This window comes from Panthera onca, chromosome A3 (assembly GCF_046562875.1).
Source record: "Panthera onca isolate mPanOnc1 chromosome A3, mPanOnc1 haplotype 2, whole genome shotgun sequence".
Classification (NCBI taxonomy): domain Eukaryota; kingdom Metazoa; phylum Chordata; class Mammalia; order Carnivora; family Felidae; genus Panthera; species Panthera onca.
Genome location: NC_138341.1, coordinates 36,772,159 through 36,789,675, shown reverse-complemented (window position 1 = coordinate 36,789,675; position 17,517 = coordinate 36,772,159). Strand labels below are relative to the sequence as shown.

The 17,517-nt window shown below is 49.8% G+C and overlaps 2 long non-coding RNA genes across 15 annotated transcripts in view; one reads left to right on the top strand and one right to left on the bottom strand.

Moving 5' to 3' along the window:
• The window catches only part of LOC132692332 (uncharacterized), a 156,502-nt gene that overhangs the window by 103,707 nt on the left and 35,278 nt on the right, over positions 1–17,517 (top strand). For 7 of the 9 annotated variants that reach the window (XR_009616304.3, XR_009616318.3, XR_009616294.3 and 4 more), the window contains exon 3: positions 14,053–14,160. This is a non-coding gene — a long non-coding RNA (uncharacterized LOC132692332). Of the gene's footprint in view, positions 1–14,052; positions 14,161–14,242; positions 14,592–14,640; positions 16,085–17,517 lie in introns of those variants that run through there. The other 2 variants (XR_009616301.3, XR_009616312.3) reach the window with 2 other exon arrangements.
• On the bottom strand, positions 1,098–5,853 carry LOC132692352 (uncharacterized). 6 transcript variants are annotated; one of them, XR_013554738.1, is made up of 7 exons: positions 5,442–5,853; positions 4,851–5,039; positions 4,572–4,751; positions 3,495–3,567; positions 3,019–3,121; positions 2,493–2,614; positions 1,098–1,511 (listed from the first exon to the last, which is right to left on the bottom strand). It is a non-coding gene; the product is annotated as an uncharacterized LOC132692352 (long non-coding RNA). The 6 variants fall into 6 exon arrangements; XR_013554739.1 differs by having other exon boundaries at positions 3,019–3,124; positions 4,572–5,039; XR_009616320.2 differs by having other exon boundaries at positions 4,572–5,039.

Sequence of the window (17,517 nt, the reverse complement as noted above, 5' to 3'; positions counted from 1 at the left end):
TCCTCTGGGGAAAATATCTGCAGTGAGGTGACCATCCTGTTACCTTTCTCTGTCCTTCTGGACCACACTCGAGTCCCCACGCATGCACCTGAGAGTGTGGGCAGAGAAGCGTCTCTGCTGAGTGGGATGAAACATCGTAAGAGCTCTGAGGGTTGAAACTTTGAAGAGGTTGAGATCTTTGAGTGCTGAAGAACCTTTGAATCTCCCTTCAGCTCCCCCTACCCCGACCACAAGCCCTTCTCTTGATGTAAAACATGTGTTCAGATTGAAAACAATGAGGCATATGTCTATGCCGACAAGACTGTTTTGCTTTATGCTTCCTCAGTGGTTGGAAACAGACCTACCTCTGAGATCTGCATGACTCTAAGTGGAAAACACTCCCTGTCAGTCATATCTGTGGATTTGCGAGATGGAACAGGAGACTGTTCCATCTCTGCTGCTAGGAACACCGTCTGTGTGACCTGATTGTGTTGGGAGTGGGTCCGTCTTCCAGCTGCCCCCACGCAACCCCTGTGGAGCAGACATGATGAAGGTGTCTAAACTCACTTGGAAGCTGTTAAAGTTAAGCTGAAATGCCCAGGAGCCAACGGAGGAACCTTCCGGAACAGATACGATGTGACGCCCCACTCACCCTACACCAGCCATACAGATGATGTCTTCATCCACACGACCAATGACCTCACATCAAACCAGGACATTTGGCTTCTCTCTTCTGTCGCGTACGTAACCAGTTGACCCCGGACGAGTTACCTGGCCTCTTATTAAGAAACGGACTAAATACTTTCTGGAGAATCTTTCAGCCCTAAAAATGTATGAGTTCTTTTCCTCCGAGTTGATGGGTAATCAGCTACAGTGAACACTCCTGTAGATTCGGTCTAAATTAGGAGATATCAGCATCCCTAGAGGAGACCAAACCCTGAAGCGGGAGGAACTCCGGAACCACACGGGGAAAGGATTTGGGATCAAAACAGATAACAAGAGTAAATGCACAGAAGACATCCAGGTTGAATCCACCTTCAACAAATCTGGACTGAGTAACTTCTACATTCAAATGACTAAAGTGCAGGAGTGGGGGGAAGGATGACAGCACGAATCTCTCAAAATCCTACGTTCTAATTGAGGTACTAAGAAATTCTTGGTGGAGGAGAAATAACTTGTATAAACAATGGGACGCCGCGGGGTAACAGCGAGGCTAAAAGAGGCATTTGGCGGGCAGATGTAGAGCAGGAGGCCAAATTCAGGTGTAAAGCAAGGGAGAAAGGAGGGCAGTCGAAGACCAAGTCTCATGAGCCTTACTTCCTGGTCCACGTTAGCACTCCAGAATTCAGCCCTGAGAGCCACCATGTCCAATGTTCCATCACTGGGGGAGCAGCCAGGATTCCGGGGCTGGTGGCAAGTTCTGGAAGGGCTTCCTTAGTCTGAGAGGATGTTGGTGTCTCTGGGCTCCACGCCACCAGGGGAGGGAGGCCAAAGGCACAGGGGTACTGGTGCTGCCACGCCAGGAGGAGTTCCTGCCAAGGGGGTGGGGAGATGTTTCACAGTCAGGACTACATATGTGGTCAGGGCTGAAGGCAGAGTGTTGGCCGATGCTCCGGGTCACCTAATTCCCTACCTGAGCAAGCTAACCCTTCAAGCTCCTGACTGGCTGGCACTCATCATCATAGTCATGCGACTGAGTTTTCAGTGAGTTTTCTCCTGAAAACTAGTTGGGATGGCCAGGAAGTTAGCAAGAGGGTCAGCCCTGCACTTGGTTGGAAAAGAGAGGTTCTCTTGCCTTGGGGTCATTTTGGGAGAATTACGCAGTGTATGATTTCTGTTGAGAACAAAGGAGGGTTAGGATTTTGAGAAGAGAAAGGGGACTTCCCTTCTTTTTGCCGGCGGGATTTTTCTGGAACGGAGCACTCGTGGAGCATTCTTGCAATTGCACTGTTTCACTCTTTGTTCGGACAACGATGCCTAGAATAAATGTCTGTAAGGCTGGAAGGGGCTTCAAAGCCCGTTTTCAAGGTAAACTAACCAGAGATACCTTGGCCTTTTCGTCATCTGTGTCTGCTAGGGCCGTCATAGCAAAGTATCGACAACAGTACCGTCTCACAGTTCTGGAGGCCAGAAATCCGAGATCAAGGGCTCAGCGGGGTTGGTCCCTTCTGAGGACCGTGAGGGAGAATCTGGTCCAGACCTCTCTCCCCCTGCTTCTGGGGCTGGGTGGCAATCTGTGGCATTCTGTGGCTCATTGACGCGACAACTTGATCTCTGCCGTCGTGTCCACATGGTGTTCTCCCTATGTTGTGTGTGTTTCTATCCGAATTTCCCCTTTAAATTTTATAAAGACACCAGTCATGCTGGACTAGGGGCCTCCCCTAATGCGGTATGACCTCATCTTACTGACTACATCTACAGCGGCCCCAGTTCCAAACGAGGTCACGTTCTGAGGTACCGGGGGTTAGGACTCCAACACGTGATGCTTAGGAAGACACAATTCAACCTCTTACTGTATCTTTTCTGCCCAGGGAGCCAAGAGCGTGGGCCCGTCAAGCCACAGGCAGGGAGAGGGATGCCGTGCTGGGTCCCTCACTCTCTGGAGCAGCTCTGGACGGGCTTTGCGCCACTGTCCCTGTGTTGCAGGTGGAGACTGGGGTCAGGTCCGTGGCAGAGCCCGGCGTGAACCAGGATCACCGGACACCCACCCCCTTCTGGGGCTGGGACTGGGACAGGACACCCAAGCCCACCTTGAGGAGAGTGGGTTACACCAGGTAGAGGATGACCCCGAGATTCTGGCACATGAGGTGAGAACCACCGTCCTGTGCAGACCACCCCTCACGTACGCCTACAGGAGGGCCAGGGTAAGGGTCTGTTCTTTGTGCCCACCCAGGCGAGATGCGGCCTCCTCACTGTGCCTCAGTTCCTTCCCCTGCAAAATGGCGGCGATGCTCTGCCCTGCCGGGCTCTGCCCACCTAAGGTCAGGTGAAGCCCCAACAGGGTGACCCCATGGCATGGCTTTGGAAAGACCCACAGACCTGGTGACGCGGGCAGCGTCGTCATGACCGCTGATGTGCGGCGCAGCCCGAGCCGACAAGTGCCAGCCGGTGGCTGTGTCATCTCCTCCGGGAGTCCTAGCGCCTGCTGACAGGGACAATGTCTGATGACTAAAGCATATCTGACCCTCCCCGAGCCCGTTTCGCATACAGCAGAGACTCAGCCAGTCTTTGCTGGCAGTCTGCCTGCCGCCGGCCTGCCCGTCCAGCTGCTCAACGCGGAGATTGAAACCCACCCGGGTTGCATTTCAGAGGTCCCGGCCTGCTCTCTCCCTGCTCAGTGAGCTCTGAGGGGAGCGGACTTGCGGGCTGGGTTCTGGCCAGGTGAACCTGCCCGGAGGGGGAGGAAAAGGAGGAGGAGGAGAAGGAGGAAAGGAGGGGGAGGGGGAGGGGGAGGGGGAGGGGGAGGGGGAGGAGGAGGAGGAGGAGGAGGAGGGGGAGGAGATCCCAGCATGCACCTGTGGCTTAGCTTTCTCCCTTGCGGAAGGGCCTCCCTCTCTCTCCACTGACTTTTTCCAGAGCACCTTCACCCTATGAGATTGACAGCTTACTCTTGGTTGGGAACAGAGTGTAGGAAGGGGTCTTTTCAAACTGCCCTTGCAGCCCTGCCTGCCAAAACCCCGCCACTGCCGCTTTGCCTATTTACCCTGGCCACCAGGTCTCTCCCAGCTGCCCTAAGAAAACAGATTACTGTCCAGAGCAAAGTCCTTGCGTGTTTCCTCTTTGGAGATGGATCAAGTTTTGAAAGAAAGGTTTCCTGCAGCCCATGGCACCATTTGGGTTTGTTTTATCTGTCTCCACCTGTGGGGCAGGGACTTAACCTGTTGCCCAGGGCTGGGCCAGCAAATGACTGAAAGGAAAGCAAAGCTGGCCCGGTGCGCTTTTCGACAACACACCGAGCGGCCTTGTTCTCCTCTGCCCAGCATTGTGCGGGTGAGGCCCAGGCCCAAATCTGAATAGGGCTCCGCGTAACTTGATATGTTTTCTTTCTTTGCTGTAGTCTCAGTGTGCCAAATTTAACTATGCCCCAATCTGCGGTCTGTATATATAGTGTTGTTGCAGGAGTGTGTGGGGGGGGGGGGTTGCCAGAGGGGGGAGGGGAGCGTATCCATGTTAAAGGAGTGGGGGGGGGGGGTTGCCAGAGGGGGGAGGGGAGCGTATCCATGGGGTTTTTTTCTATCTTTTTTTTCCTCTTGCCTGCTTTGCTCACTGTTTGCTATATATAACTTAACATGACCGTCCTCACTCTTTGGTCATTAACCCTTTGGAGATACCCACTGCAATTTGTGTCTCCCGGAAGGCCCCTCCACCAGTGCCCTCAAGCGCCCTGTTCGGGAAGCGCCAGCTGGCACCGTCGGAGTTAACCACAGGCCTTTGGAAACTTGAACTTCCCCAGAAGTGCTTGTGCAGCAATTAGCAGATCCCCACTCAGATACAGAAAACTATCCCCTGCCCCCCTTTGCAAACAAGCAGAGAAGGCCCTCGGAGCCACGAGTCAGCCCTGTGCCTCTTTCCAAAAGGCTCGTATCCTGTACCTTCCAGAAATGTGATAAAAGGTCCATCTTGATGTTGCTGCAAGGTTCCTAAGGGAAGTAGGAATCTGTTGTCCAATTAAAACTCATGAGGCTGGGCCTCACTTCTGAGATGCTGGGGTGGATGAACACAAGGGTGGCAGAAAGCTTCTCATTTCCGGCCTGCGTGACGACTGACCCTGCCTAGGTGGATAGAAGCCCTGTTTCACTCTGCTGGAGGGAGAGGGCTGGCAAAATATTTTGGTAGCTACTAAATGTTGGGGACCAAAGAGAGCTCCTCACCCAGGCCAGGCCCTCCTCTCAAGGGTGGGTGGCCATCGCTCCTTAGGACCCAGGGTCCATGGGATCAGGCGATGGGAGGTAAAAGCCTCAGCTCTCGCTGTTCACTTCTTTCAGAAGTCACAGAAACGCGGGAAAATACAGAACCTTGAGTCTCCTTGTGAGGGGGAAGATGTCTTGGGTCATCTTGGGCTATATTTAGAATGGAAAATGTGCTGGCTCAGAGAAAACTGGTCATGTGTCCTTCTCCAGGCTGTACCCTGAGCAGGGAGCCCGGCCCCATCGGGCCCCCTTCCTCCCATCTTTCACACAGCCCAGATGCCCCTCCTCCTCTAGGGAGACTTCCCAGCCATAGGGAAGACCCCGCAGGGTCGGGCTGGATGACCCTGTTAATAAACTTTACAAGCACGAGGACCATGATGCTCCAGTGTGGCACTGTGTGCCAGGCACGGTGTGAGCCCAGAAGTGCGCGTTTGGCGTGCAAGTGGGAATTGTGCTACCTTGAACCGCTCCCCACCCCTGCTTCGCCAGGTGCGAGCGCTGGGGATGGACACAGGGATCCTGGCCCAAAGGGCACTCACTGGTTTGGCTCACCTGTTGTACTCTGGGCCACAGGCACGTCGGGCTGCATGACGGCGATCGTTTCTTTTTGTAAGCATCAAAACGTTTTCAAGAACATGGAAGTTTGTTGCATCGCCATCTTGTTTGTGGATCGGCACATGATTTCTCAGAAAGGACAACCCGACCCCGCCCTGTCACCCCTTCCAGCCCAGGCCCTACCTCCCACTCTACCGAGGACGAGGGTCAGAAGTAGCCTTGCTAAAGATCGCCGTCTGCTGTGTTCGTGGGGACAAAGGGGACAATGGGAACGCAGTCTTGGGTACCTGTTGTGGGTCAGGCACCACTTTCAACCTTCACAACCTCTCCGAGAGCTGGGGGTTATTGAGGCCTTTTCCCAGTATGGAAACCAGGGGCTGGATGTCTCCTCCAAGGACCGACGCGTCCCTCACCCGCCTCCCCCTCCTCCCCCTCCTCCCCATGCTGTGCTGGTCCGACCTGTGAAATGCAGTCCCTCAGTCTCCTGTCCCATGGCTTCCCACCTGGCCCACAGCCCAGCCTCCTACCCCTCTAGACTCTGATCCAGACAGAAGCCAGCATGATCTTCGGGAAATGTAAAACCAAGCCACATCCTTCTCCTGCTTGGAACGTGAGAGTGGCTTCCGGGTGTTCTTAGAACAGGATTCAGCCTCCCCACCGTGCATGGCCAGTACCCCCCGCCCCAGCTGTGCTACAGCTGTGGTTCGCCCACTCTGCACTCCCCCCGCCAGTCCCAGGGCCTTTGTATTTGCTATTCTGTGCCCGTGGTTGGGACCCTAGACCCTGAATCATTCTAGTCTTCCTCAGGGAGGGTCAAGGCATGTTCTAGCTGGGGGTTAACTCTGCACGCCTGCACACCTATTCTCTCGGGAGGAACGAGACGCTCAAGCTCCCACACTGTGGGGCTGCTGCCCGCCCCCTCCCTCCCGACCCAGCCCCAAGACCCACGCTTCTCCCAGCAGCCTGAGGGAAGTTGCTTCCTTCCTGCACATGCTGTGCTGGGTGTGAATCTTCCACCATGGGCAGATCTCAGGGCTCTGTGTTTGGGGCAAATAGCTACTCTTTCATGAGGCTTTAGGTCATGAACTGACACGTCATGTCTTGGAAACCCATCCGGAGAAGAAGCTGACCACCTTGGCTTGCTCCCGTCGGCTTTTCTGAAAACCCAGTACGGTGACATACTTTCAGCCCCTGGATTTTCCATTCCAGTGTTGCATCAGCTCGGAAGAAAATTCTCTTCTAATTGGTGACACTCAGGTTGGGCTGAACGTCCAGTGGGCCATCCGTACACCATTTAATCTATCCCTTCAAAATAATTCATTCTTAGTTATCAGGCCTGCTAAGATGACCCGAAACTGGCCCTTTCAAAGGGTTTTTCCACGGTGGCCTGGGACAGCAGCCACTTGGAGGAGGCCCTCTAGGACAACAACCAATCCGTTGCACAAGATCATGTGGGAGGCCCCCAGAGAGCAAATTAAGTCCCCCCCTTCTCGTACCCACCTCTGGTCCCACCAGCCTCCCCATTTGAAGTCTATAGAGTTTGGAATATGTCCCCTCTCGCTTAGAACAGAAATTTTCAAATGGAAAAACAGAGAGAGACAAAGAAGACAAACATACATTGACTAGATCACTGAGACGATCTGTCCACCAGGATTTGCCTTCCTGATTTCTTTTATAGCCGTAGTGTCGCCCTTTCCTTGTCATCAATTTAACATGTAACATTTTTTTAATTAAAATTCAGTATCATTGAACAGGTCATAGGGTGTGAGCAATATTTTCCTTGTTCTAAAAATCCACATGTAATGAAGCTGCCATTCACGATTGTTTTCCACTGGGCTGCTTATTAAAAAAAAAAAATGAGTTTCAATGAACAAAAATAGGTGCATTTTCACAGCGTGGGGTCCATCAGGAATGAAAACCTTACCAATCACAACCCCAGCCCCTGGGGGTGCCGCGGGGGGATGTTGTCAGATGTCAATTTGGGCTGATTGTTTCTGAGGCCATGTGACTGCGGTTCTCGTGTCCTGTGGTGCATTTTATAGACTGATGTCGTCTTTTGGAGATACATGATTAGATCAATGGTTATAGATGAACGCAGTTCACAGCATGCTAGAATCAAGGGAGGATTCCCACAAAGTTATCAGAAAAGGCTTTAGAAAGGACACGGGGTGGGGGTGGGGGTGCCTGGGTGGCTCAGTTGGTTAAGCATCCAACTCTTGATTTCGGCTCAGGTCACGGTCTCACGGTTCGTGAGTTCGAGCTGCTCGTCAGGCTCTGTGCCGACAGCCCAGAGCCTGGAACCTGCTTCGGATCCCGTCTGATTCTGTTGGATTCTGCTTCTCTCTCTCTGCCCCTCCCCTCCTCAAGCTCTCTCTCTCTCTCTCTCTCTCTTTCTCCCAAAAACAAATAAACACTTAAAAATTTAGAAGAAGAAGAAGAAGAAGAAGAAGAAGAAGAAGAAGAAGAAGAAGGAGGAGGAGGGATACAGGGACCAGGGTGCTGAGCTGTGGTGCTCCTTGCCTGTGACCGCACCTCCTGTACCAGGAGACAAGGATCCTGATAGTCAGACGCCCAAGTCACTACTCAGATGCCTCTGGAGGCACCAAAGTCCCTGCAATGGGATCCCACACAACAGCAGGCGGGTGTTTGACTTCAATACCTGAGCCTACAGGTAAAAACCTGGTGATTTCTGGCTTTCTTTACCAAATCCAGGAGATCTGCACCCATGATATCTTCACTCTTCCCCCTCCCCTTTGCCCCAGTATCAATTTGCTAAAGCTGCTTCATAGCTGTGCACGGCCCCTGGCTCCTTCCATTTCTGCTGGGCCCTGTGGGTATCTGAGTTGTGGCCTTGCCCCATGGGACATTTTTTTTTTTAATGTTTATTTCTTTTGGAGAGAGACAGAGACAGAGTGTGAGCAGGGAAGGAGCAGAGAGAGAACCCAAAGCAGGCTCCAGGCTCTGAGCTGTCAGCACAGAGCCTGACATGGGACTCGAACTCATGCACCTCGAGATCATGACCTAATCCAAAGTCGGCTGCTCAACCGACTGAGCCACCCAGATGCCCCCCTCCCCTCACCATGGGACATTTAGATGAGAGAAAAACTCACAGCTTCTAGCTTCACAGCACCTCTTTCTTTACTGTTGGTGTGGTCCTGAGCAAATCATCGTAGAGCCTCAGTTTTCTCATCTCTGTAATGGGATGACCTCAAAAGGTGGTTCTGGTGCGATGTAAGAAAGTCTTGGGAAAGAGCACAGCACCTGTGTAACTCTGTCCTCCCTCCCTGCTACCTGCATGTCCTTGGGGGCCACTGGTGTCCTCCAGGGGAAGACAACTGGGCATTCAGTGTGTGAACAGCCTGCCTTCTCCCTAAACCGATTGATGCAGGGAGTGAGGACAGAATTACTCAGAAACAAGTGATTTCCCAGCTGTGGTCTCCGCTCTGATAACAAAGGACTCGGCCCAGATTGGAGGGGAGGCGGGAATTGTGTGCAGAAAGGCGGTCGGGACATCTTGAGTTTGTTTGTAACTAATCTCAAATAATTTAGATCTTTTTAATTTGCAGCAAATCCGATTCCCTCAACAACATCTGTGGTAAAATATTAGGAGCGTGTGCGGAGACCAAGTGTGGAGGGTTTTTTCTTTCCCCCACCACCAAATCCAGAGTTACCCTCCCAATCGTAATCTTATCAGATTTAACTGGTTCCACGCAAACAGATCTATGTATATTTTCAGTAGTTTCAGCTGAAACCTGTTAAGAACAGATGTGCAAAGGGCTGCCTGGCACTGATCCATTTAAATGTATTTTTCCATGAACAGCCTTTTCTCTCTGCGCTTCCTCAGAGGAGGGGAAAACAAGAGAGTGGAACTGTCATTAAAGTGGATATTACACGCTTCTGAGTTCTCCACAACCAGAGTTTGCTGTTCGTTTCCAAACAGCAATTTGGCACACAAGGCTGTGAACACAGGGTGTGCATTTGACGGGCAGTGTTGGCTGTGAGACCATGTGGCTGGGAGGACGGGCCCACAGCTTGCTCTAGCTGCCGCCTGGGGCCAGCCCTCCCCGCTGCGGGGCGACTCACAGCACACGCAAGTAAGTTACCCACCTCTTCGATCCTTCAGTTTTTTTCAGCTAAAAACAAAAAAAAGGAGGGGGGTATTAAAAAACTCCTACAACTCAACGGCAACAAAATAATCCGATTTCAGAATAAGCAGAGGGGCGCCTGGGTGGCTCAGTCAGTTAAGCATCTGACTCCTGATTTCAGCTCAGGCCGTGACCTCCCAGTTCGTGAGCTCGAGCCCCGCGTCGGGCTCCGTGCTGACAGCTCAGAGCCTGGAGCCTGCTTCCGATTCTGTGTCTCCCTCTCTCTCTGCCCCTCCCCCACTCATGCTCGGTCTCTCGCTCAAAAATCAATAAACATTAAAAAATAAAGAAACAAATAAACTTAAAAAAAAAGGCAAAGGATTTGGATAGATGTCTCTCCAAAGATGAGATACAAATGGCTAACAAGCATATGAAAAGATAGTCAATATCACTAAGCCTTAGGGAAAAGCAAATGAAAACTACAAGAAGATATCACCTTATACCCACTCAGGGGGAGATATATGTATATATACATATCAACAGAAAATAACAAGTGTTGGTGAGGATGTAGAGAAATTGGAAGCCTCCTCGATTGTGGGTGGGAATGTGAAATGGTTCAGCTGCTGTGAAAAACAGCATGGAGGTTCCTCAAAAGATTAAAAATAGAACTACCATATGATCCAACAATTCCTCTTCTGGGTACATTGCCAAAAGAATTGAAAGCAAGATTTCAAAGGGGTATTTGCACACTCGTGTTCACAGTAGTGTTATTCACAAGAGGCAAAAGGTGGAAACGACCCAAGGGTCCTTCAACACGCGGCTGTATAAGCCAAAGGTGGTGTATACATACAATGGAATATTATTCAGCCTAAAAAAGAAGGAAAATCCGTCACCTGCTACAAGATATATGAAACTTGAAGAAATGAGTGAGTCACAAAAGGGCAAATCCTATGTGATTCCATATACATGGGGTCCCTAGAGTCATCAAAGTCACGGAGACAGAAAGTAGACCGGTGGTTGTCGGGAGCTGCACAGAGGGGAGAACGGGGAGTGACTGTTTAATGGGTAGAGTTTCCGTTTTGCAAGATGAATAAGATCTAAGATCTGTTGTAAAACAATGTTCATGTACTTGCTAACGCTCCTGAACTAAACACTTAAAGCGATAAAGACGGTAAAAACAAAAACAGGGGGAGAGGGTCTAATTCAGATGCTGATCTCCCAGATGGAGATCTGTGGGGGTCCAAGGAAATAAACACACACTTAGCAGGACTCTGGGCCTGTTGGCTGTGGAGATTATATCTGTGACAGAACGAGATAAGATGGGCGATGCTTTCCCAGGTTTGAATTTCTGCTCTTAAGAACATTTTTCTCGCGGCACCCGGGTGGCTCAGTCGGTTGAGCGTCGGACTCCTGATTGGGGCTCAGGTCATGATCCCAGGGTCATGAGATCAAACCCCATGTCGGGCTCTGCGCTGAGCATTCAGCCTGCTTGGGTTCTCGCTCCCGCCCCCCGCCCCCCCGCTCCTCTCCCCCACCCACTAGCACATCCTCTCTCTATCTCTCTAAACAACAACAACGGCAACAACAACCACTCTTCTCTCCACCTTTCTATTTCCCACCTGACAGAGTTCATCCAGCCTCCCAGGACTCCACCACAGCCTACAGCCATCTCCAGAGGTGTCCCCACTGGGCACCGGGGCCTCTTTCTCAGCGTGTGCCTCTGGAGCAGAGCTCTGGTGCCGTGGCGTATGTTTCCCCTGTGGCTGGCACTGTGGGGGGGAGGTGAAGGTGCATGTCCCACGTTCATGGTCTCTGAGGAGACCACGGGGCTCCAGTTGCCTCCATTCTGCAGGTTTCCCTTGCACTGACTTTGCCCCTGCACTGGGAGAAGGGAAGGCGGTCTTGGCATGGGGGGGGGGGGGTGTTATGGCAGATGAGACTCAGGGGTTCAATGCCAGCTGGGAGAAGCAATATCATTTCTAGGTCCAGTTCTGCCACCTCTTTGCCCCCGTGTGTCACCAGTAAAAGAAGGGCGAAGGCAAAGCTGGCTTCATAATCTTTCAAGATTCCAGATCTTTGGGGAGGCGGCGGGGCGGGGGGGGGGGGGGGAGGCTCTGTCTTCCTGGAGTTCTCTCCAGCCTGATTGCCTCCACAAGGCATAGCATCTGGGAACCTCATCACGTCTGTGTTGCCTGGTATCTAACGGGACATTCTGGGTTGAGAGTTACCACAAGCCCCTTTGTGGTTTGACATGAGTGGAGATCCCGTGGTGATGCATCCTGGGCTCTGATTACAGTGTGATCTGCTGACCCCCGAGACAGAGCCCGGCCAGAGTGATCTTTGGCAAGGTGGGCATTTCTGTCACCTGACAGGAGGGGACCCCGCCTTGCAGAGCTTGCTTCACAGGAGCTGGAAGATGAGCAGCTGGCTTGGGAGGTGAGATCAGATTTTTTCAGGGCAAAGTAGAACCCCGTTTGTCTTAATGAGGAGGAAAGAACAAAATCAAAGCGTTCGTGAACACTTCAAAGGGGTTAAAGGACCACATTTGGTTCCCAATTAGTGTCCCTCCTGGCCAGGCAGGTGTCAGGTGGAGAATCCCATTGTCCTAATCAAGGGGGAAGGTGCCCGGGGCTTCTCTTATTGGCTGAGAATTGGTGGGGGCTGGGGGGCCCTGTTTCTGGGATCTCCAGCCCCATGCAGACCTCTGGTCTGTTTAGGAGACAGCTCTAATGAACCATACTTGTCTGTGAAAGACCTTGATCTTCTCCAAGCTTCTTCTATTTCCCTTCTATATTTCTTTCTCCTGATTATTTTCTTGCCTGCTACTTTTGTTGCATTTTTGTCTATCCAGAAGTTAACACCCAAAGGCCTTGATTTCTATAACCAATTCTGTGCTTTACAGAAGCAAAAGTCAGTAGGTCCAAACTTGGCTCTTTTATTCATGTGACTCACACTGGTTTGGGGCAACATCTCTGAGCGCAAGCCAGAAACTTCCATAAAGGGGGCTACTGCCTGGAAACCTGAGAACACTTGGCAAGTGAGCCCAGCCCGGAATGTTTTCAGACCAGCACTGCCCCTGACAAACAGAGACTGAGGCAAGACAGGTCAGGCTCCCCTGCTCTACCTCCGTCTTCTCCAGAATGCTTCTGGGTTCCCTTTTTTTACTCATGTTCCTACCCCCCAATCCACCAGTTTGTCAGAATCCACATTTCACATCCATCCACAGCCCTGATTTCCAAATCATTATAATCAATGATAACGATCAACTATCATAATCAATGATAATTAGCATTTATCAAGACAGTGGTTTCCCCAAAACGACTGCCAGCTCAGTCCGTGACCTTTCTTTTCAGTCACAAACAAAAGGGGGTTTGTGTGTGTGTGTGTGCGCGCGTGCGCGTGTGCGTGCACACGCACGCACGCATACACGGGCACTTGCGCGCACACCTGCCTAATGAACATACCCGTAATGAAAAACAGGATAGATTACAGAGAATGGCAACCTAATGGTTACAAAAAGGTATATGAGGCATAACCCATTAGTGAGCTACATTTTGTTCAAAACTGAGGTACTCAGGCAGAATAACACGCCTTTGTGCCGGAATGCACTCAGCTGTAGCAATGACTAATAATATAGCTGAGGACCTGTTCACATTTTTCCCCTTTTGTGCCTATTTTCATAAGTTAATAACTCAAGCATGAAATTATTTCAGGCTGAAGACTGGTGGTAAGAGCAGGGCAAATGTGTGGGAAACAACTTTTTGTTGTTGTTGTTACTTATTTTAGTTTGGCTGTTTTTAAGTTAGAGGAGTGGAGATGTCAACGTGCATTTTCTCCGGCAACGTGTTTTGGTTAAGCCCCCAAAAGTTGGGATTTCATTATATGAGACAAATGTTTAGTGACTGGAGGTAGGAGTTAGTGTTCCTACAGGTATATGCTTCTGTTTGGTATAGGTTGGGGTTGCAGGTGGTTCCGGGGGAGGGGAGAGGGTTGGATGAAACGGAATCAGAACATTCTAAGTGCCATCATTCTGGACTCCCGTGCCTTCAACTAGAAAACTCCTATCCCACCAGAAAGGTAAAACAGCTTAGTGAGCAAACGGCTGGCTGTCTCACGCAGCGGAGAGTGTGGGTAGGGGTGAAGCCTAGTGCTGGGTATCAGTAAATTCCTGGAGCAGTGTATAGAACAGAAATGTGATGAATAATATTAATGCCTCTCCTTACAGTCTCAGGACTCTGGGGTTTACTGAGCATTTCCCTGTACACAGAACCAGAGAGTGTCCATCTGGAGGAAACCAGATTTCATACAAATCCTTTAAAAATGTTTCTTTCCTTTTCATTTATCGGACCAAAGGACTTTGAAAGATACAGAAAAACAGAGAATGATCTATCAAACACCTGAGTACCCCCATCCCACAATTAACAAATGTTAATTCTGTTTTGTAACAATAGCTCCAACTTTTTTTTTAAGTAAAATAACTGAATCGTGACTGCTAAATTTGTACCTTTTCCTTGATCTCACAGATGTGCCAAGTAAGGAGCAGAAAGCAAAAGGACTCGGCTGAAGTGTGCAGCCTCCAGCAGCTCTCCCATCCTTTATGAACTGGATCTGGAAAGGAGACTCTCAGGAGGGTAAGACTAGCGTTATTGTCCCCCTGACAGATGACCAGGAAGGGGCCCCCAGTGGATGTGAATGACAGCCTCCCTGTTCTAGATCCTGTGCTGGGCTCAGGGGCCAGAACAAAAGACAAAGCCCAAAGCAGCCCAGATCCCAGCCTGAGAGAGGGGAGCCGAAAGCACCTGCATGAAGGAGAAGCGATTCCCTCCGGCCAGGGTCCGCTTCACCAGGCGTGTAATTCAGAGGCAAGTCAGCAAATACTTAGGGAGACATTCCATAGAACACATGTACTTCATAGGGTATATTTTAATCAGTAGCTCAGTCATGGATCATTGCCAAAGAAAAGCAAAATATGCTGCCATCCTGTGACACAATGTGATGATTTTAATTTTTACTAGTAGATTGCTACACACACACACACACACACACACACACACACACACACGGGCATCTGAACTTGTTGAGAGGTCTTTCTTTCTTTCTTTCTTTCTAAGGTGAAATTGGACAGGGTTTCTGTGTATTATCTGCTTGTCTCGGAGCTTCTGGGGCTACAGCTCTGTGCGCTGCATGAGCTAAGCCCACCTTGCGGTTGCATCATCAGGTTCCGAAAAGCCACTTGTGCCAGGAGCCCCACAAAAGCTCGCTCAGGGTCCACCAGCTGGAATCTGAGAGAGAGCAGACTAAAAATACCCAGCTCTGCGGACTCATGCCGCGCTCCTGGGGGGCTTCCAGATTGACAGCTCCGTTTACACACCCACAATGGGTTAAAACAAAAAAGAAAAAAAGAAAAAAAAAAAACCCAATCTGCACTTTTTCTTTGCCTTGATTGATTTGAGCTCAGCTCTAGAGAGTTTTGCTGGCCATTTGCAGAATGTTGAAACTCCCCAGAACTGTTTTAGGAAAAGTAAAAGGCGGCAAAGCGGAGAGAGCAGGCTGGCTTTGTCAGGGTCTGGGGCTCTCTGGCCACGGTCACTGCGAAGCTGCGGCCAGTCTCGGAGCGGTCGGACCCTCACGGGACCGCACGCGGGTCCCTCTCCCACTCCAGCTCAGAGGCTGCCTCCCTTCGCCCATCCCCAGAAGGCACGGAACTTTACAGTTCACACATTTAACGGAGAAAACCCAGGTCCGGAGCCCGGAGCCCGTGAAATGGAGCGCACAGCCCTGGGTGCGCAGCTCTCACAGTCCGGATGTGTGCAAACTGCTCCCCTGGGCGGTATTCAGGCCGATGCTTTGCGGGGAAGTACCTCCTCCTAGAGAGTGTCCTCTCCTCCCAGGCCTCGCGGGGAAAACTTACAAAGACAGAAAACCACAGGGTTCCTGGCACATGGGCTTTGGGTTTATCAGCTTAGAGCAGATTCTTCCTGGCCTGAGCCCGGGCCCTTCCTCTGACTGCAAAGGCAGAGAGACACAAGCAGACAGAAACGCACTCGCTCAGCAGCTGACTCACGCCCAGAGTTGTATTCAACCCTCAAAAAATTGTCTACAAGAGATTGCTGAGGGTCGTGGTGCTTTCTGTCTTGCTCTCTTTCTTTTTATCCGGCGCCGTGTCACCTTTCAAGACACCTGAAATCAACCGAGAAGCAGACCGAAAGAGGGCCGGCGGGTTTTGAACACACGGTACTAATTCACACTCTGGTGCCTCAAATAAACAAACAAACAAAAAACCCAAAAAACCAGCAAGAGTGTTTCTAAGGTAGATCCACCCCAGTTCACTTGAAGGGGAAACCTCACTACTGCGGAAGGTGACCTTGTGGGACATTGGAAAGCTGGCTTTACAGGGGCCCAGTGCAAAGCAAACTGGGCAGGGAAGAAATGAAGCCGTGATTCCTTGAACGGGGTTTGGCAAGATTTGGTTAATGACAGCCCCATCATTTCTACAAACCCATTAGCAGTGTGTGAGAGTTCCGGTTCCTCCACATTCTCGTAACGCCCATTACGGTCAGTCCTTTTTATTGTAGTCATCCTAATAGTTGCACAGTGATATCTCGTGATATTGATTTGCATCTCTCTAATGGCCAATAATGATGAGCACCTTTTCATTTACTTGTTTATAATTCTTAGATTTTGGTGATATATCTGTTGAAATATTTTGTCCGTTTTTTAATTGGGTTGTTTGATTTCTTATTATTGAGTTTTGGGAGTTCTTTATGTATAATGAATACAAGCCCCTTATTAAATATATGATTTGCGCATGCTTGCTCCCCAATGGTAGCTTATCTTTTCATTTTCTTAACAACGACTTTTGTTTTTATTTTTTAAGGAGTCTAAAAAATCCATTTTGGGGCGCCTGGGTGGCTCGGTCGGTTGGGCGTCCGACTTCGGCTCAGGTCATGATCTCGCGGTCCGTGAGTTAGAGCCCCGCGTCGGGCTCTGTGCTGACTGCTCAGAGCCTAGAGCCTGTTTCAGATTCTGTGTCTCCCTCTCTCTCTGCCCCTCCCCTGTTCATGCTCTGTCTCTCTCTGTCTCAAAAAAAAAAAAAAAATCCATTTTTTTCTTTTATGTGTTATGCTTTTGCTATATCTATGAAATCTTTGCCTAGCCCAAGGTCACAAAGATTTTCTTCAATTTCCCTCTGGAAGTTGTGGATATTTCAACCTATGATGACCCATTTTTTGAGTTAATATTTGTCGATGGTATGAGGTGTGGATTGAAGTTCATCTTTTTTGCCTCTGGATATCCCAGTGTTCCTCCAGCATTTGTTGAAAAGACTACCATTTCTCCCTCCCTGCCCTGTTTGCACTTTTGTCAAAAATCAGTTGTTCATGCACGAGTGGGTCTGTTTAGTCTTGATTCTGACATTCCATTGATATTGGTACTTGCGGTCACTCCACTGTCCTGATTATTGTCACTTTATAATAAGTCTTGAAATCACACGGTGCTAGTTCTCCAACTTTGTTCCTCCTTTGCAAAGTTGTTTTGACTATTCTAAGTCCTTTGCATTTCCGTATGAGTTTTAGAAGAAGTTTGTCAATTTCTACAAGTTTGCTGAGATTTTGCCCAGAAGTGCATTGACTTTATAGATCAATTTGGTGAAAATTTATACCATAAAAACATTGAGCCTTCTGACCCATGAACACAGTATCTCTCTACCTATTTCAGGTCTCTTTAATTTTTATCAGCAATGTTTTATAATTTTTAATGTGTAGGTCTTGTCCACCTTTTGTCATTTTCACTCTAATTTATACTTTTTGATGTTACTGTAAGTAGTACTTTTAAAATTTCAATTTCCAATAGTTCACTGCAAATATACAGAAATGCAAGTGATTTTTGTGAATTACTCCTGTATCCTGTATCTTTACTAAAGTCACTTTTTTAGTTCTAGTGGCTTTTTAGTTCTATGGGTTTTTCTATGTAGACTCTGTGTCACCTTC